Source organism: Schistocerca cancellata, chromosome 2, assembly GCF_023864275.1.
Source record: "Schistocerca cancellata isolate TAMUIC-IGC-003103 chromosome 2, iqSchCanc2.1, whole genome shotgun sequence".
Classification (NCBI taxonomy): Eukaryota; Metazoa; Arthropoda; class Insecta; order Orthoptera; family Acrididae; genus Schistocerca; species Schistocerca cancellata.
Window position 1 is genome coordinate 1,045,462,155 of NC_064627.1, and position 21,547 is coordinate 1,045,483,701.

At 41.1% G+C, this 21,547-nt stretch overlaps 1 long non-coding RNA gene across 1 annotated transcript in view; it reads right to left on the reverse strand.

The window, feature by feature from the left end:
- Positions 1-21,547, reverse strand: part of LOC126149295 (uncharacterized) — a 1,122,064-nt gene that overhangs the window by 624,726 nt on the left and 475,791 nt on the right. Inside the window, exon 2 of the long non-coding RNA XR_007530797.1 lies at positions 17,976-18,045. This is a non-coding gene — a long non-coding RNA (uncharacterized LOC126149295). The remainder of the gene's footprint in view (positions 1-17,975; positions 18,046-21,547) is intronic.

The following is a 21,547-nucleotide window of genomic DNA, read 5'->3' on the forward strand; positions in this document are numbered from 1 at the left end:
AACCATTCTGTGACAATTTAAAAAAAGAATATAAATCATTTTTGAAGTGGGTTGTAACTGACGTAGGTGACGAAGTCTGCACATGGTCATATGATAAACGAAAGTCATTTATGAACAAACCTATACGTCGTTACACTACACAACTCGACCTGGCCTGGACTCAACAAGTCGTTGGAAGTCCCCTGCAGAAATACTGAGTCATGCTGCATCTTATTTGAGAAACACAAGGCTAAAAGTCACCATAAGTAGCACAAAAAGGGGGACGCATCATCTGCATGAAAAACATTAAAGTGGAGTCCCACAAGGCTCGATCGTTGGACCATTACTGTTCTTTATGTTAATGTGTAAGTAGGCTGTTTATGTTTTCTTATTGGCAACGTTTCGTAGCGCTCTGTATGAAAATCACTGGCTGTGCTGTGTGCAGTCTGTTGTCTGTTTGCATTGTTGTCTGCCACTGTAGTGTTGGGCAGCGGCAGCTGGATGTGAACAGCGCGTAGCGTTGCGCAGTTGGAGGTGAGCCGCCAGCAGTGGTGGATGTGGGGAGAGAGATGGCGGAGTTTTGAAATTTGTTATACTGGATATTATGAACTGCTATATATATTATGACTATTAAGGTAAATACATTGTTTGTTCTCTATTAAAATCTCTCATTTGCTAACTATGCTTATCAGTAGTTAGTGCCTTCCGTAGTTTGAATCTTTTATTTAGCTGGCAGTAGTGGCGCTCGCTGTATTGCAGTAGTTCGAGTAATGAAGATTTTTGTGAGGTAAGTGATTTGTGAAAGGTATAGATTAATGTTAGTCAGGGCCATTCTTTTGTTGGGATTTTTGAAAGTCAGATTGCGTTGCGCTAAAAATATTGTGTGTCAGTTTAAGCACAGTCTCGTATACAATTGTTCTAAGGGGACGTTTCAAATGTCTTACCATTTTATTTGAATAAGAAGGCGCAACTAGTCCCATCTGCAGATGATGCAGACATTGTTGTGAACCCATGAAAAGAATTATCAACAGAGAAAATAATGAATTAAGTTTCTGACTGGTTTTCCACGAATGGGCCAGCTTTAACTTTTAAAATATACGGTTGTATAGGCTTTTACTGCCAAAAATATCGTACTGTACTAGTTCTGCTACATTTTGGCATAATATTTTTTTCTTGAGATTTATAAAACATGGTACAATAATACTGAATGTTACATAGATGAATGGGTGCCTTAGAGTCTTTTAAGCAGCAAACCAACAGGTTATGGAGTGAGCGTCATTAAGATCAGACAGGAAGACAATCTGAGAGGCAATTTCAAACAGAATCTTTAAAATGAAAACATTTTCAGATACAAATGCCAGTTACAAAATTTGTTAACTACTAAATTATTTATTTAGCGACATGCTTCGAGGTGATACCTCATCTTCGGGCTTTATGGGCATTAGAAAAAATATTTAATATAAGGCTTCAAATTATAGAAACTTTACTGTTATTATATGAACTCTTTCACTGTTATAGTTATTACTAAATAAGATCGTAATGTTGTATTTTATAGAAATAATTTAAATACTAAATTGTTGCAGTGTTCTCAACCACTCGAGAAACTGAAGTACAGATATAAATACTTGTATGTAGTGGAAAGGACGACCAATGAGAGCGCTTCTAGTGGGGACAGTGAGTGGTGGAAGAGACACGAGAATGTGACAGAAGCAGTCAGAAGGTTACTACAGACAGAGCCTCGCCAGTGTAGGTGGGCGAGAGATACGGGACTGGAGGAATATCAGCAGGGTTCAACGAAGCGATCCGGCAAAGGAGGACACGCCCACACGCTACTCTTGGCACTACCATCGTAGGCGATGTATCCGCTGCTGTTTTGTAGATTTACTAGCTGATTCAGCTCTCAGAGCCTAGCCTTCGTACATTAGTTGGGGGGTAGTCACGAAAGCAAATATGTCTACGGTCTGACGACCAACATAAACGAAGGGGGCGTCACCATCTTGAGAAATGTCCCCTGTAATTTCAAGGACTTCCAAGAAGAAAATGGTATTAACTGATCTTAAAATTGCAGCGTGGGTTCAGAACTGTATTTACATACACTGGGGTGACTTAACTCATGAGATGCCTCCTAAAATCATGCCGGGCCACCTCTTGTCCGATGTAGTGCAGCAGCCCGGCGTGGCCTGGACTCAACAAGTCGTTGGAAGTCCCCTGCAGAAATACTGAGTCATTCTGCTTCGATAGCCGTCCATTACTGCGAAATTGTAGCCGGTGCAGAATTATGTGCGAGAACTGACCTCTCGGTTACGTCACGTAAATGTCCCATGGGAGTCATTTCGGGAGAAATTGGTGGCGGAACCATTCGCTCGAAATGTCCAGAATCTTCATCGTGAACAATTGCTGCCAGGTGACATAGCGCCTTATCATCTATAAAAGCTCCATCGTGGTTTCGGAACATGAAGTGCATGAATAGCTAAAAATGGTCTCCAAGTAGCCCAACATAACCACTTCCAGTGAATAATTGGTTCATTCCATGTAAATTCGGCCCACACTGTTATGGAGTAACCACCGACTTCTACAGTGCCATATTGATAAATTTCGTCCATAGCATCGTGGGATCTGGACCAGACTCAGACGTCACCATTAGCTCTCAACAACTGGATGCGGGACTCACCTGGCCAGGCCACGGTTTTCCACTCTCCTAGAGTTTAACAGATGTGTTCACGAGTCCAAGAGAGACGCTGCAGTTGATGTCGTGCTGTTAGCAAAGGCACTCGCCTTGCTCGTCTGCTACCGTAGCCCATTAACGCCACATTTCGCCGCATTGTCTCGAAGAAAACGTTCGCCATACATTTCACGTTCATATCTGCGGTTATTTCACGCAGTGTTGCTTGTCTGTTACTACTTACCACTCTACGCAAACGCCTCTGCTCTCGGTCGTTAAGTGAACGCGTTTTTCCGTGGTGATAAGTAATGCCTGAAATTTGGTATTTTCGGCACAAGCTTGACATATGCATCTCAGAATATTGAATTCCCTAACGATATCCGATACGTAATGTCCCATAAATCTTGCCCCAACTGCCATTCCGCGTTCAAAGTCTGTTAATAACAGTCGTGCGGCCGTAAACACGTCGGAAACCTTTTCATATGAATCACTTGGGTGCAAATGACGGCTGCGCCAATGCACTGCACTTTTATACCTTGTATAGGTGATGCTATCACCAACTGTATATGTGCATATCATTATCCCATGACATTTTTTCATCTCACTGTAAGTTACCTTATTTGCTGGGAATACATCATAAAAGGTATTTGGACGAATGATTGTAAATTACTAGCTCAACCCGTTGCAAACTAATTCCGGAAAGTGTAGTGAACTATCCGACGACTTACAAATATGCCCAGTATAACTGCAAACAATAGAATTAACTGCCTCACGCGCCTTTCACTTGATGAATTCTGTCAGTGTTGTGGGTTGGCTTGGAAAAATAGTTACTACTTCGTTTCTGAAGTATTTTAGTGGCAAAATTAATGAAAGATTCTTATTTTCCATCTCATTCAGGTGTATTGTGAACTCCACGTCTCACATGAACCATTAAGCATTGTTAGTCAATTCATTGTCTGCAGGTCTAACTTTAGTATGGAGTAGTGGTACGACTGTAGCAACTTTTATTTCGCAAAGATTCCGCTAAGACCAAATGTGTGGAAGAGCGGAGGAGGCTGCAGAGAATAGAAATGGAAGTGGTTGAGACCGGCCTGTTCCCACTGACAGAGCGTTATTTGTGTGGCTTTTACAACCCCAGTGCAGAAGGAACAGGTTGTGTTAGCCGGCTGCAAAGATCGCACTGTTTTTGTCGTCAATAGCTTTTGCTTTGAACGAGCATGTGTTACAATACTGAATCTAACTAAAACGAAGTCTGATACGTAAAAAATGTTTCGGCCTGAAGGAAAAGACTGTTTGTGTGACGACTACCACTCGGTGCATTATGTGTCGCAGTTTTTTATCCCAAGTATTGGCTAACGTTACATCTCATATTTATCCAGCACAGCAACGAGAAATAAACAATGCAGAAAATATCAAATTCTTAGGTGGACATGCTGATGAAAACTTAAAATGAAAAAACCGCATAGTAGACCTGCTAAAGCATTTAGGTTCGAATGCCCTAAGAATAATAGTCAGCTTTGAGGATAAAGATGTTAATAATATTACATATTTTGCGTATTTTCATTCGCTGTTGTCATATGGGACCAATCGTAGACAAAAATTATTCATTCCACAAAATAGGGTGATCAGAATTAAATGCGAGGTACACAAACGTACATCTTGCAGATATCTCTTTAAGCAAATAGGTATATATTAACAGCCACACACATCTATTCTCCTAAGAAATTTTTTATCTACAATCCGTCTTAGTTTGAGAGTAACGGACATATCCTCGAGTAAAATATTACAAGGAGAAATGATCTGCAGTACTCTTTAACGAATCTAAAAATTGCACAGAAAAGGGTGAAATATCCAACAAATTTATCCATTGAAAGAAAAGTCTAACAGATGGAAGAAATATTTTTAAATGTTGATTAAAGACTTTTTTCCATAACAACTCCGTCTATAGCACAGGAGAAATTTTCAACAGAAATAATTTGTCATTTATACAGAAAAAATCTGGATATGGCCAGCACGTAGGCATATAAATGTTTTTTATCCTTTGTTGGACGAATGGAAAAACTAGTAGAAGCCGACCTCGGGGAAGATCAGTTTGGATTCCGTAGAAATACTGGAACACGTGAGGCAATACTGACCTTATGACTTATCTTAGACGAAAGATTAAGGAAAGGCAAACCTACGTTTCTAGCATTTGTAGACTTAGAGAAAGCTTTTGACAATGTTGACTGGAATACTCTCTTTCAAATTCTAAAGGTGGCAGGGGTAAAATACAGGGAGCGAAAGGCTATTTACAATTTGTACAGAAACCAGATGGCAGTTATAAGAGTCGAGGGACATGAAAGGGAAGCAGTGGTTGGGAAGGGAGTAAGACAGGGTTGTAGCCTCTCCCCGATGTTATTCAATCTGTATATTGATCTAGCAGTAAATGAAACAAAAGAAAAATTCGGAGTAGGTATTAAAATCCATGGAGAAGAAATAAAAACTTTGAGGTTCGCCGATGACATTGTAATTCTGTCAGAGACAGCAAAGGACTTGGAAGAGCAGTTGAACGGAATGGATGGTGTCTTGAAGGGAGGATATAAGATGAACATCAACAAAAGCAAAACAAGGATAATGGAATGTAGCCAAATTAAGTCGGGTGATGTTGAGGGTATTAGATTAGGAAATGAGACACTTAAAGTAGTAAAGGAGTTTTGCTATTTGGGGAGCAAAATAACTGATGATGGTCGAAGTAGAGAGGATATAAAATGTAGACTGGCAATGGCAAGGAAAGCGTTTCTGAAGAAGAGAAATTTGTTAACATCGAGTATAGATTTAAGTGTGAGGAAGTCATTTCTGAAAGTATTTGTATGGAGTGTAGCCATGTATGGAAGTGAAACATGGACAGTAAATAGTTTGGACAAAAAGAGAATAGAAGCTTTCGAAATGTGGTGCTACAGAAGAATGCTGAAGATTAGATGGGTAGATCACGTAACTAATGAGGAAGTATTGAATAGGATTGGGGAGAAGAGAAGTTTATGGCACAACTTGACCAGAAGAAGGGATCGGTTGGTGGGACATGTTCTGAGGCATCAAGGGATCACCAATTTGGTATTGGAGGGCAGCGTGGAGGGTAAAAATCGTAGGGGGAGACCAAGAGATGAATACACTAAGCAGATTCAGAAGGATGTAGGTTGCAGTAGGTACTGGGAGATGAAGAAGCTTGCACAGGATAGAGTAGCAGGGAGAGCTGCATCAAACCAGTCTCAGGACTGAAGACCACAACAACAACATAGGGTTTAGTACCTCAATCGGTCAATAAGGGAACCTTATAACATTACTTTGTTGTCTGTCTCTAAATAATTGGAAATTTATGTCACATACTAAGCTCTACAATCCACTGGCTGTGCAAAAAATTGAAGATTCTAAGTCAATGAAGTCAAAAGATACTGTCATTTATGTCACGTATTTTGATACTCGCATACCCACTCATCAAAACCCATAGGGTACTTCCCGTTAACCTAGAAACAGGAAACTTCGTAAAACGTGCAGACTTATCAAGTGGAAAACTGTTCATATACTAAGGTCTATAGTCCCTTAGTGGTGTACTAATGTAAGCTTCTAAGTCAATGAAACCAAAATATACGGCTATTTATTTCATGTATTTTTATACTCGCAAATTCATTTATTGAAACCTAATCGGTACTTCCCACAGATGTAGAATCATGAAACTTGGCAAGAGTCAAGGTTTCACAGTACAAGTACAGGAGAAAGAAATCGATAGTTACTAATTTCTAATTAAATAACACGAACAAATTCTTTTGTCATTTGTTACCCGAATTCAGACTTGAAATTAAATAACTCTGGCCGGCCGGTGTGGCCGTGCGGCTCTAAGCGCTTCAATTTGGAATCGCGTGACCGCTACGGTCGCAGGTTCGAATCCTGCCTCGGTCATGGATGTGTGTGATGTCCTTAGGTTAGTTAGGTTTAAGTCGTTCTAAGTTCTAGGGGACTGATAACCTCAGTAGTTAAGTCTCATAGTGCTCAGAGCCATTTGAACCATTTAAATAACTCTCTAAAGTGTTTGAATCCCTGGGACGGGACCGATGACCAGAGCAGTCTGGTCCCTTGAATCCCACAAACCAACCAACCAATCCCTGGGACCGATATGTAGCTAGTGCAATTGTCGATAATAGGCAAACTTAAGGAAAAATTAACCAACGACAGACAGAGCAAGGAAGATATCAAAAGCAGAGAAGCACTGGCAAAAGTGGGCATCCCTGGCCAAGAGAATCTACTAGTACCAAACATAGGCCTTAATTTGAGGATGGAATTTCTGAGAATATAGTGAAATTATGCTATAGTTGAATGTTGAAAATTAGATGGGCAGGTAAGATAAGGATTGAGGAGGTTCTGTGCAGAATGGCAGAGGGAAAGAAGAAGGGACAGAATGATAAGACATCTCTTAAGACATCAGGGAATAACTTGCATGATATTAGAGGGTGCTGTAGAGGGTAAAAACTGTAGAGGAAGACAAAGATTGAAATAAATCCAGCAAATATTTGAGAACATAGTTCGCAAGTGCTACTCTGAGATGAAGAGGTTGACACAGGACAGGAATTCGCGGCGGGGCACATCAAACCAATCAGAAGACTGATGACTCAAAAAAACAGGCAAAAATCGTCGGGATTCTCGGTTTCCGGTATGTATGAACTGTCTTCATACAAAAATTAAGTTTGCACGGATCCCTCAGTGTGCGAGTCCTAGTTGCATTTGGGCATTTTTAATACAAGTTCCATGTTGCTCATCTGACACTTTCCGTATCAAAACGTTCATAATGAATGTGATCTATAGAAGAAGAAACTGCCTGGCTTGATTCCATCGTAACTGTAATCAAATTTCACTCAGGACCTATCTTAATAAAAACTGCAACACTCCTTCAGCACGTTTCATTATACAATGCACTTTACATCCGTACCTGTTAATGCAGGTGTTCCTCTCATTGTACCCGCATGTGGACGCAGAACTGCATTTGTCTCTGCAGCGATTTTCGTGTTTCAAACACCCTCAAGTAATCTCTCTTATTTTAACAGGAGTTATGAAACAACAATACGGTGCTTGCTATATTTCACACTCTTTCTTTTCCCATTTTTATAGTAATTTCAAATTATAAATCTATATATTGTCATTTTATTGTTAATGCCAATTATTTCAAATACTATAATGCTAAATCAACACAAATCTCTTACAACGTTGCAAAGAAGAGTAGGAGGTAGGTTGACAGTCAGTTTTTTTGTGATATGAAATAACAGTCTCTAACAAAAGAGAATCTTGGCATGGCGCTAATATCGCCGGTACATGAGAGGTCCCACAAAGAGTTGCTAGTTGACAGTGAGTGAAGTCGGAAATTATCATTTGGTAAAGCGCGTGCAAAGATTTGTGTGTGAACTTCGTGGTGATACAGTGTTACGCGCAGCAGATTGAACAGAATGAAAGGACCACAGAACATCATTTGGGAAGAGTTTCAAGAGTCTTAATGGAAGAAGAGCATTGTGTGACAAATGTACTAATTCTCCTCAAAAGAAGGTGAGCGTTTTTCCTAATAACTGCATTTTCAACCGAGGTCTCGCGCTTGCCATGTCTATTACCGCCTAGGCGATTTGTAGTACATACTGCCTAGGCGATTTGTAGTAATTATTCACATTTTCCCTCAACATAATCAGTTCCATAACTTTTGCCCAAGTAGGAGCTCGCTACCATGTTATTTAAATCAATAACTACAATTTTGCTAAATTTCAGTTCAAAATTAGTACCAGTCTCGTTAATTATTCAGATTCACTAAACAAAATTAAATATTTTTACAGTTTCAGTCATAATTAGGGCAACGAATTTCGTTGGAATAATAGCTTCCAGTAGTATATTGATTAGTATTTTGCTGATAAAAAATTCTTCGGAATGGATGTCTTTCCTGGAAATTACAGGACACTACGTTACAAATGTCATTAAGTGCCGGAGAATGTGGGTAGATTACAGACTATACAATTTCCTCATCCAGGCCTTCCGACTTGTCAATAGGAGGGCTGTACACTTCACTTTTGAGGTGACTTCAGTGAGAAAAATCCGCAGTACTGAGGTCAGGTTATCTTGAGTGTCAAGGTGCAGACACCGCTCAATATATCATCCAGGACCATAGAGCCGCGTTAGGTGTCGTCTTACATCACCAGTAAAATTCGCCCCCAACCATGGGCAATAAGAGAAGTATGAGCGCATGTAAGTAAATGTTACGTCTGCGACTTTGCGTCCCCATTTTGGAATAGATGGCAGTATCAGCAAGTGGTGGTGCAGTTGGTAGGTCGTAAATTTAATTCAGTGTGATTTGTGATTCCGTCATAAAGTTACTCTCGACAGAACCTGTCAGTTTACGCGCTCAGCTCTCGTCATAAGCGGGAAATTTTAAATTTCTGCTTTAACCTGCAGAAATCTGCGTTTGAGACTCATAAAATGCTGGGTAAGAACTATGGTGAGGCATTTATTAGTGAAAGAATGGGCAGAGAATGCTTTTGACGCATCAAGAACGGTGATGTTCACGTCTGAGACCGGCATGAAGTTGAAGAAGGAAGGTTTTCGAAGCTACTGAGTAAACGAAAACAATCACGGGAAATCGTTAGCCAAAGTAATTGACGGGTTCCAGCAGAGCACTAAAAGATAAGGAGCCACAACACAGAGATAGACATGAACAGTTGATTTTACTCCATGATAATCCTCGATCTCAGATTAAGTTAAATGGGAAGTCCTACCCTACCAGTTGTATTCTCCAGCAGTTTCCCCCTCTCACTACCACCCTTTTTGATCAGTGGCACACGGCCAGGCTGACCAGCGCTTCCAGTCATATTAACAAGAGCAAAATTTGATTGACTCATGGATCTCCTGAAAAGGCTCCCAGTTCTCCCGCTTCGGAGTTCGTATGCGGAGTTCCAAAGATGAGAAAAATAGTGGCCAGAGACGGCCAATACTTTAAAAACTAGATTACTTGTACCTTTTCACAATAAATTCTCGAATTTCGAGGAAAAAAGGTGGAAAACAAAATTGTAGACCTAATACTATTAAAATTTCTCATTTCAGATTCACTGGTGAGAGAAACTTGAGAACGAAAGAGACTTCCGCACTAACTGTCACTTCCCGATAACATAGCTTGATGAAACTTTGAGCGCACATGGAACGAACGAGTTTAGCGTACGTCATCTCGCCGCTGTCCGCCCCCGGTAGCTGAGTGATGAGCGCGACAGAATGTCAGTCCTAAGGGCCTGGGTTCGATTGCCGGCTGGGTCGGAGATTTTCTCTGCTCAGGGACTGGGTGGTGTGTTGTCCTAACCATCATCTTTTCATCCTCATCGACGCGCAAGTCGCCTATGTGGCGTCAAATCGGACTTGCACCTGGCGAACGGTGTACCCGACGGGAGGCCCTAGTAACACGACATTTACATTTATCTCGCCGCTTAACGCCTGGTCAGCAGGCAACCCAAATGACACCACTGTACCGCGTGGAGCCTTAATGCCTCTTGGAGCCGCTGTGCCTCTTGGGACACAGCAGTTTCACAACAAACCTCATTTCAATTAGAAGATATTTGATCGTCTGGAAGAAGGTACAATAATAAGCACCTGATAACGTTCTTGAGGAATGCACATTTCGAAGAATACAGTAGACGGAGTAGTGGTGGACCAGGAAATGCGTGCCTATCTTAAATACCCTGTGTGAGCAATCTGGCAAAGTGATTTTGAACCCAGAATTTAGTTCTGTGCACTACCTCGCTACAGTTTTTTTTTTGCTCACGGATGAGGTCTCTTTCGACAGTGATGGCGTTTCCTACTATAGCAATCGCCATCTCTGGAGTGTTAGAAAGACATACTCCCATTAGTCTCAAATCATCTACAACGATTCTCCATCAGCTGATGGGCTGGTCTGACACCGTAAAGGATCAATGATCTTGTTCGACAGTGCTGGACGTACCCTCGTATAGCGAGGGCTCAGAGCACGTAATGCATCCAGGAACACTGCCGAACGTGATCGTTTGGTGGTGCAGGTGTTGTGTGGAGTCATAATGTTGCAGGGGAGTAGTGACCTCCAAATCTCTGCACACAGGTTCATGTTGTTGTGGCAGGGTGCTACTTGCCGACGTGTGTCTTTTAGGGGTGCATTCGACCATCACTTCGTTTTAATATGACAATACGCGACCGCATCGAACACCTCAGTTGGAGCAGCTCTTGGAACAAGAGGATTTTCCGCGAATGCACTGGCCTGTCCGTTCGCCCGGTTAAAATCCCATCGATCCCATGTGGGACGCGTTAGGGAGATCGTCCAAATGCTCCAACGACAATCCAGTTGTCAGTCATGCTGAGGGGGAGTCCGCAGCTTGTAGTCTAATGGCTAGCGTAGCTGCCTCTGGATTATGGGGTTCCGAGTTCGATTCCCAGCCTGGTTGGGGATTTTCTCTACATAGCTATCGTCATTAGTGACAGTGGCTAGATTGGACTCTGTAAAAAAGTTAAATTATGTAAACATTGGGGCTTTGTACAGGCGCTGATAACCGCGCAGTTCAGTGGTACACAAACCAAAAATCATCATCATTGTGACTGTACAACTGGTTTTCTTCCACAATCTAGATTTTGTCCACAGGCTATTTTCAAGTCTAACAAACATTAAAAACCATTAAGTTTGAGTAGAACAAAAGTCAACATCAAAATTTGTATCTTCGGTTATATAAACCAACTTTGTCAAAAGTAAACGCAAGAATATTTGTGTAATAGGCAAATTTACTGGAAATTAGCATCATTTATTCACTTGATATGATTGTGGAGCAAAATATATGACCAAAGCACAGGTTTTTAAACTCCGCTACGCTGCAGCTAACTTGCTAATGCAGCCTGCTAAATGAATTAAAAAGGCAAACTCTTGTGCAGCGTTTTATTTCAGCCCATCATCTTTGCAGTGCAGACAGAGCAGGGCCGAGTTATCCTCTGCCAACGTAAGAAACGTCTGTACAGCCTAAATGAAGCTTTTGTGAAAATACTGGAAATAGTTTTCATTCGCAAAATTTCATATAAATTCAGTGGATGCGTTTTGTAACAGGGCACTGTTTTCGTTAAGCAGCAGTTAGTCATTATGTGTGATTATCATTATTGATAATCTTCCTTTAAATTCACTTGCAGATAGTCAGATGCAGTTTAGATTAACTGTTATCACGTACATCAAAAGCTATTACCACAATTATGTTCGTGTTTACAAGTAGGGTGGTAAATACGATTCTAGATCAGACACCGTAATTGTAATTTAAAAGTACTTGCTTTCACATTGCTAGCGACAGGTTTTGGCACACAAACAGTTTTCAGTTAAGAAAACTGAAAGCGTATTAGCTTCAACTTTTCCATGGGCACCAGCAATTGCCATAAATGGAACTAGTTTCTTTTTATCAGCTAGGGACCTGTCACACAGTTTCACTCAGGTAACACGAAGCATTTACGGCTAGGCGGCTTGTCAGGCGTCGCAGTAATAAATTAAAAACGGAAAGATTTCTCGTGGAACCACCTATCTTTTCTTGAAAATCGTATCAAAAACCGTACTTTAGTTCCTGAGATTATCTTTCACATACAGACGCGGCAGAGGACTTCAGCAACATCCATAGACGAGAAGAGGAGGCGTGTTTTATGAGAGTCGTTTGAGATTAAACCACATTAACTTGCGCAGTAGGTATTCGGTTTAAGTGAGTGTAAGCTCACTAGTGACTAGGACAAGTTTACATGGCGTGTATGTTTCGAATGTGAATCTCGAATCCAAAATCAGCAACAAACGTGAACACCACGTCTGAACAAAAGGCTAAGTCACAAGAAGTTTCCTCGAAGTATATCTTATTTCAAATGTACGGTAGTAACTTGCGTGTAATAAATTGACTTTTCGAGAAGAGACACGCACACATGTTAAAAAAGATCGATGAAAGAAAATGATTCTTGTGAAAATACGTCGCTTTCGGCTCTTACTAATGGTTAAAACATTAATTACGATTTCGGCATCCATAATGAAACAGGAGCGGAAATTAAACTTCAAAGACCAAGATTTACATCGAGGAGAAGTTTGCTAAGACACACTGTAAACACGAAAGGACCGATATTGAGATAAACAAAACGGAATACAAATGTTGTTCGTAGAAGACACAACACGAAATATTTGGATAATGAAAAGACAAATAAATAATTAACGTAATGGAATACTCGTTAATTATACAAAAACATCTTTCCAGTCAATATTTGCGATCCATTAACAAAGTCCCTCTTTTAGAAAGGCTGGTAAACAGCCAGTGTTTACGTTAAAGCTGCCGAAGGCCCGCAAGGCTTTCTGAGCGTGGTAGAAGGTCGAAGGCGCACACGCGTCCAACGTCGCAACAAGTCTGCGTCTTGATAACGTTTTCCAAGAGAGAATTCAGTGGTTAAAAACTTCTTCAGTAACTACACGAGGAAAACGTTGCAAGAGTTACTGTGATCTCTCTATCGGAGTATCTACATAATTTCTTTTTTACAATGAAGGTCTTCCCCCCCCCCCCCCCCGCCTCATCCCTTCGAAGGATTAAAAACGGACTTAAGTATTTCCAGTAATTTTTTTCTTTTTTTTTTTTTTTTGCATCTCTATAATTATAATTTCGTTTCCTTGCTCGAGGCGCAGTATTAATGTGACATATTATTATAATGTGCAACATGAATCATTAGTTAATACCTAACAACGTTTTCTATTAAAATTAATTATTGGAAAATAGCACGCCCATATGGTAACCAAATCATGCGCTTTATAATACTGACCTACCACTACAGTGTGAACCAGAATTAAGTCGACAAACTGTCAGTGACTATTTAGCGATATGTTTAATGAATGAGGCCCGTTTGTCTATGGTGGTCTGTTTCAGAGTGACTGCAATTAGTTTCATTTCTTTCGCGGATTTACTTTTGAATCTGTATTGCACTGAAAATATCAGCACAACATTTCAAATGTCGGCGGTGTGCCTGAACGGCTTGTTTGGAAACAAATTTGTTCCACTGGTTCCACTGAGTAGCAGTAGTTGCCTATGTTGACAGTGATACCTACTTCACACATCGCCTCCAAATCTAACATTCCTCATTACTATCACGTGTTTGTTTATCGGGCAGCGTTAGTTGTCCATTAACACTGGTGAAGAGAGCTTTTAAATTGTAGGAAGATGCCAGGTTAAGATTCGTTTGAAGAATCTTAAGTAATAGAAATTCAACCAGGAACAAAGTACAGGGTTATTACAAATGATTGAAGCGATTTCACAGCTCTACAATAACTTTATTATTTGAGATATTTTCACAATGCTTTGCACACACATACAAGAACTCAAAAAGTTTTTTAGGCATTCACAAATGTTCGATATGTGCCCCTTTAGTGATTCGGCAGACATCAACCCGATAATCAAGTTCCTCCCACACTCGGAGCAGCACGTCCCCATCAATGAGTTCGAAAGCATCGTTGATGCGAGCTCGCAGTTCTGGCACGTTTCTTGGTAGAGGAGGTTTAAACACTGAATCTTTCACATAACCCCACAGAAAGAAATCGTATGGGGTTAAGTCGGGAGAGCGTGGAGGTCATGACATGAGTTGCTGATCGTGATCTCCACCACGACCGATCCATCGGTTTTCCAATCTCCTGTTTAAGAAATTCCGAACATCATGATGGAAGTGCGGTGGAGCACCATCCTGTTGAAAGATGAAGTCGGCGCTGTCGGTCTCCAGTTGTGGCATGAGCCAATTTTCCAGCATGTCCAGATACACGTGTCCTGTAACGTTTTTTTCGCAGAAGAAAAAGGGGCCGTAAACTTTAAACAGTGAGATTGTACAAAACACGTTAACTTTTGCTGAATTGTGAATTTGCTGCACGAATGCGTGGGGATTCTCTACCGCCCAGATTCGCACATTGTGTCTGTTCACTTCACCATTAAGAAAAAATGTTGCTTCATCACTGAAAACAAGTTTCGCACTGAACGCATCCTCTTCCATGAGCTGTTGCAACCGCGCCGAAAATTCAAAGCGTTTGACTTTGTCATCGGGTGTTAGGGCTTGTAGCAATTGTAAACGGTAAGGCTTCTGCTTTAGCCTTTTCCGTAAGATTTTCCAAACCGTCGGCTGTGGTTCGTTTAGCTCCCTGCTTGCTTTATTCGTCGACTTCCGCGGACTACGCGTGAAACTTGCCTGCACGCGTTCAACCGTTTCTTCGCTCACTGCAGGCCGACCCGTTGATTTCCCCTTACAGAGGCATCCAGAAGCTTTAAACTGCGCATACCACCGCCGAATGGAGTTAGCAGTTGGTGGAACTTTGTTGAACTTCGTCCTGAAGTGTCGTTGCACTGTTATGACTGACTGATGTGAGTGCATTTCAAGCACGACATACGCTTTCTCGGCTCCTGTCACCATTTTGTCTCACTGCGCTCTCGAGCGCTCTGGAAGGAGAAACCTGAAGTGCGGCTTCAGCCGAACAAAACTTTATGAGTTTTTCTACGTATCTGTACTGTGTCGTGACCATATGTCAATGAATGGAGCTACAGTGAATTTATGAAATCGCTTCAATCATTTGTAATAGCCCTATAGTATATCATTCGGCCGATTCTTGAGTATTGTTGATCAGCCTGTGACCCTTGCGAGACTGAATTTACAAAAAAGAGTGATACGGAAATCTTCAACAAAATTCAGTGGCAGTTCGTCTTGAGGTTCAAGCTCACTCTTGTGTCAGTGTTAGTTTCAAAATTAATTTCTGTTTGAACAGGTTTAGCACTAAGTGACCACATTTTTTCTTTCTTTCTACCTAGACGTGTTTCGCTGAAGTCACAGCACCTTCAGTAATTTTCTTGTTTTCTTGTTAACTAGTGGTGTGGGTTCTGTAGCTTACTGTAGGTTGCAGTATAGCTGTTATCCTTGTACAGTTTACAGTAACAGCCGTACTGCAAACTCCAGAAAGCTACAGGAACCAGAACATATTTTAACAAAAAATCAAATAAAAACTCACTGAAGATGCTGTAGCTTCAGAGAAACACGTCTGGGTAAAAAAATATGCTTGTTCAAGGTGGAACCTGTCCCAAAACATATGCAGTGGCAGTCGCTGCAAGAGAGATGTTGCGTACAACGTAGAAGCTTGCTGCTGAAATTACAAGAGCGAACATTCGAAGAAGAGTTGGAGAATATATTACTTCTTCCCACATATGTCTCGCGAAATAACCGTGACGAAAAAAAAGAACACAGAAATTAGAGTTCATACGGAAATGTATCCACAGCGTCGTTCACCTCACATATCATTCGCGAATGGAAGAGAGACAGCGGAAAATCTTAGTGGTTCAAGAAGTATCCTCCGCCATACACAATAAGCCGGCCCGTGAAGTAGAGATGTAGATGTAGACCGTGGGTCTCTAACACCAAATCACTCAAAAAATACCCCTGCAGAACCCAACGAAATTTTGCTCACCCTGTATATTCTGCGTTTCTGTCCTGAGGGCGAGAGTGAAGCATGTTACAATTGAATTTACAAAAAGGCGTTACAAGGTAGTCACGTAGTAGATTGAATATCCGACTAGTAACCATACCCATTTTTCTATCTCTAGAGGATGTGGTGAGGGCAGTTGAGGCACCAAAGAAGTATTCGGGACGTGCCGGATTCAAGTACCCATGCAGTAACTTGACGGAGGCTTTTAGTGATTTCCAAAAATTCCTGTCTTTACCCAGTCCCAGCCTGTGCTCAGTTTTCGGTGATTACGTCATCCACGGTAATTAAAATCATAAACGCTCTTCTCCTTACGGTTCTATCTTCTGGAAACGAAAATGCAGTAAAACACGTTGAATGTCCCACGTGTGTACCTGCGAAATTTCCTGTCTGCACAAATCAGACAAGTCTTATAAAATATTTTAGAGCGGACTCCACGAGTGACTGGTAATAACAGCCGACTACACAGCCATTCTTCTTCTAACTTCGTTTCGCACTTACGATGCCCTTCTAATCTGGTATCTCTCTTAATTGCTTCTGCCTTCTTATCCTCCCCAAATATCTTATTGAATTCACAGTTCCTTCATTCCGTTCTTCAGACCATTTCTTGTCAGTTTTCCTTTTAAGCTTCTCCGTGAATTTCCGTTTCTTTATTAGAGCCTCAGAGGATGACTGTTTATTATGTCTTGTGAGCTGTTCATACCTTCTAAATCTTACCTCTTACCTTCTAACCAGATTTTTTGACATTCATTGAATTAATGATGTTGTAGGTTTTACTGGGTGTTTTGTTGTCCATTTTATAAAATATGGCGACAGATTTACAAGTGTGTCTGCACACTGTCTTGATTTATTATTGTTATTATTATTATCATCGTATGCATCAACTGTTGTTTTTGTAGTGATCTGCAACCTTCATTCTTCTGAATCTGCTTACGGTATTCATCTCTTGGTCTCCCTCTACGATATTTACTCCCCAAATTTCCCTCCAGTACTAAATTGGTGATCCCCTGACGTCGCAGGATGTGTCCTATCAATCGATCGCTTCTTTTGGTGGAGTTATGCTACAAATTTCTTGTCTCTACAGTCCTATTCAGTACTTCTCCATTAGTACCATGCTGATGCTAGACGGTTAGAGAGATGGGCAAGACATATTTCTGTTTTAGAAACATTATTCCTGAGTACTCCTGTCTTAAAATATTCAAAAAGAGCATTGAGGCTGTTAGATGTTCTTCAGATTCAGAAAGATCTGCGCTGTGATATGAAACTAAAAGTTCGTCTGCATACTGCAGTTTCTAGGCAGGTCTGCTGTGAAAAAACTGAATGACGCCGGAGCAACATCAGAGCCCTGAGTACACGCCATCCACTCTTCTTTTCACTTTGTTCAAAATATTTTTTAAAAGAGTACCTGAAGTCTTACAATGTACGGGTTAGATTTTCTCCTCTCCATCGTAATTCTATTGTCATGTGCTGGAACACACAATTTCCTACGAAGTTTTCGTGGTGGCGTGATCACTGCTAAATCATCATCAAAGGCTTAACATTTGACGTTGATTTTTCACCCAGAATTTACAATGTTTACACCTTTTTACTTTTTCCTTTTGCCCATTTTTGAGAGTTGTTGGAGGGGGTAGGATGTTGGGGAAGAGACTTTCAGACACCTGCGCATAAGTGAAATACCTCTCAGACTACACACCGAGCAATTTTAATCTTGATGTTGTGTGTGTGAAGGTATAAGTTTGAAATGAAGGTTCATACAGATACAGGGCCACACTAGCGAAATATTTCCTTTACTAAAAGGAGTACAAAGACAAAATAACGTGGACTCACCAAATAATTGCTCATCCTGGAACTGTTCTTGATGCTTCTTCTTAGAAACGCGTCCGGCCAAAGGAAATACCTAAAACAACATAAATTACGATCAGCACATCGTTACAGTAGAGCAGCGTACGTTCTGCATTAGGTGTCATGAACTCTGCAGAATATCGAGCCGTTCTCTTCTGCCTTATTCATTGTAAAAGCCCTGAAAGACATCGTTTAATGGCTTACGTTTCTAAATTTGATTCTGTACTGTGATAAGGATAGCGTATCTTTACATGGATCAAATTAAAGATTTTGTGTTCATGCTTGTAATGTTAGTCAACATGTGGTGCTGAGCAGTCATTGAATCACGGGGCTCATTTACTAGCAAAGAACAGTGCTTAAGGTGCCATGGTTACCAGCTACACTAATGCGGCACGCGAAAGAGCGTGTGGGGCGTTTTGGTGCAGAGAAAGACGTGCTAGCAGCATATAGCTATGCGGAGGGCCTGTGGGTCTCAGTCGGTAAGAGAGGTGCCTGTGAAATGCAAGGGTACACAATCGGCTACCGGATGACTCTGTAGTTCTGAACTGTCATGAAATTTCATGTTACCCATCTGAGCCGGCCGCGGTGGTCTAGCGGTTCTGGCGCTGCAGTCCGGACCCGCGGGACTGCTACGGTCGCTGGTTCGAATCCTGTCTCGGGCATGGGTGTGTGTGATGACCTTAGGTTAGTTATGTTTAAGTAGTTCTAAGTTCTAGGGGACTTATGACCTAAGATGTTGAGTCCCATAGTGCTCAGAGCCATTTGAACCATTTTTTACCCATCTGAGAGGCAAACGAAGATAGCACTATAACATAATTTGAAATACAGCAAATGGCGATTGATAGACTACGACAGGAACGTTGACACAGAGCTTCTCCTACTGACAAAGCACAAAAGTTACTTTACAATTATGGGCCAAAAGATTGTGACGACTAGTTTAAAAGCGAGTCAGTCCACCTTTGGAACGCAATACAGCAGCAATTGTGCGTGGCATGGATTTTACAAGTACTGAATAATTTAAGGAGTTATGAAGTACCGTACGTTTGCGCATAAGTCAAGTAATTCACGTAAATTATAGGGCCAACAGCGTGCCAGATGTGACCATAGGGTTAATACCAGGTGCATTTGGTATCCATACATCAACATTAGTTCACTGTCATGCTCATTAAACCACTGTAACTAGAATCTGGACCTGTGACATGGAGAGCTCCACTGCTGGGAGATACCATCGCCGTTGGTTAGAACATTAACCGTGAAAGTGTGTAGGTGGTCCGGAATGACCACGACGTAGTTCACATTTGACTTGTAAATTATAGATTGCAGCGATCAGTCGTCTTTTTTAAATTTCATTGTGCAGATCTAGATCTCGGATAGAGGCTAGCCATTCTCAATGCTAAGAATACAACAAGTACATAGTTAGATGATGTCATAGGAAGTTACAAGTAATGGTTTAACTCATATGGTTTGTATATTAAATACCGCTATTATTTTCGCTCAATGCGGGTAATGCCTGTTGGTCGGGCTTTATCCATAGTTCATTGAATACTTCTGTTTGCGGAAGGCACACTGCATGAAGAACACATGGTTACATGGCGCCATCTACGTGAACTACGTATATAAACTTCAAGGGAAGTAAACCACTTCAGATTTATATGAGAATTACATAAAATGAAACATAAGTAAAATTCTTACATTGTTGTCCGACTTGTTTCATATTTGCCAACAAGTAATAAAATTTCCATGTTCACCCCTTGTGAGTCCGTTATTATTATCAAAACATTTAAATTACGTCAACTAGGTAAAACATTGTTAAAAATTATTAAAAATTTATTAAACTTTTTATAAAACACAAGAAGGCATATGGCTTAAATATATTTATCTTAATGTTATATCTCCCTTTATTAAAACATAATAATTATATTGTTCATCATATTTATTAAACAGTTCATAGATGGCGCCAAATGTCAGTCAGATGCATGGTTGGTGCAATATGGTTATTCCGCTATAGATATAGAGGGTGCTAATCTCTTTATCCATCATAACCGAACTTCTTCCATGATACGTTAGTTCAGATGCATAAACAGTATTAGTAACATCAATTCAATGTATTGGTTGTTTTTGCTTTTCTCTTGAAGTTTATATACGCAATTCACGTAGATTGCGCCATGTAACCAACCGATGTGTTCTCCATACAACCTGCCTTCCGCAAACAGTAGTATTCAATGAACTGTGGATGAAGCCCGACCAACAGGCATTACATGCATTGAGCGAAAATAATAGTGGTATGTAATATACAAACCATTTGAGTTAAGCCATTACTTGTAACTTTTTATGACATCATGTAACTATGTACTTCTTGTATTCTTAGGATTGAGAATGGCTATCTTCTAGCCGAAATCTAGATCTGCACAATAAAATTAAAAAAAAAACACCGACTGATCGCTGCAATCTATAATCTACAAATCAATATGACAGTCGCTGAGTGCAACAGCTTTCTGAATGGAAGGTAACCTGATGTACTTCACATTTCTGATTCCGCCTTCGATTACTACCCAGGTCCAGGTAGCATAAAACTTGACCCGCCGGCTGCGTCTGCGACGACCTGCATGATTCGACCAGCGATTTACCTAGCTGATGACCTTTTTGAATCCGACCATAGATCTGGTATACCAAGAAACGTGATTCTTCCGTCCAGGTGACACATTTCCATTTGTTAACAATCCAATCTCAATTATACCGTGCCTACCGTAAGGGTAAACGACGTGTGTATGTGTGTGTGTTTAAGTGTGTGTGTGTGTGTGTGTGTGTGTGGTGTGAATTCCTAAGGGACCAAACTGCTGAGGTCATCTGTCCCTAGACTTACACACTACTTAAAATAATTTAAACTAACTTATGCTAAGAACAACACACACACACCCATGCCCGAGGGAGGACTCGAACCTCCGGCAGGAGGGACCGCGCAATCCGTGACATAGCGTCCTAAACCGCGCGGCCTCTCCGCGCGGCGTCAGTGACGTGATCACTACGTCAACATAGGAACACAGAAGTGTCGTCTGACGTGCAGCCTCATGTTAAAAAATGTGCAGTGAATCGTGTATTCCGGAACCCTTGTGCCTGCACCAGCGTTATACACTGAGCTGACAAAAGTCGTGCCGGCCGGAGTGGCCGAGCGGTTCTAGGCGCTACAGCCTGGAACCGAGCGACCGCAGTTTCGAATCGTGCTTCGGGCATGGATGTGTGTGATGTCCTTAGGTTAGTTAGGTTTAATTAGTTTTAAGTTCTAGGCGACTGATGACCTCAGAATTTAAGTCGCATAGTGCTCAGAGCCATTTGAACCATTTTGAACAAAAGTCGTGTCAGACCCCGTTCTCCCGGCATAGTGCAGTAACTCGACTTAGCATTGGCTAAACGAGCCGTTGGAAGTCCCATGGAGAAATACTGCTTGATGCTGCCTTTATAGCCGTCCATAACTGCGAAAGTGTTGCCGGTGCAGGATTCTGTGCACGAACTGACCTTTCGATTATGTTCCACAAATGTAAGATGGGATTCATGTCGGG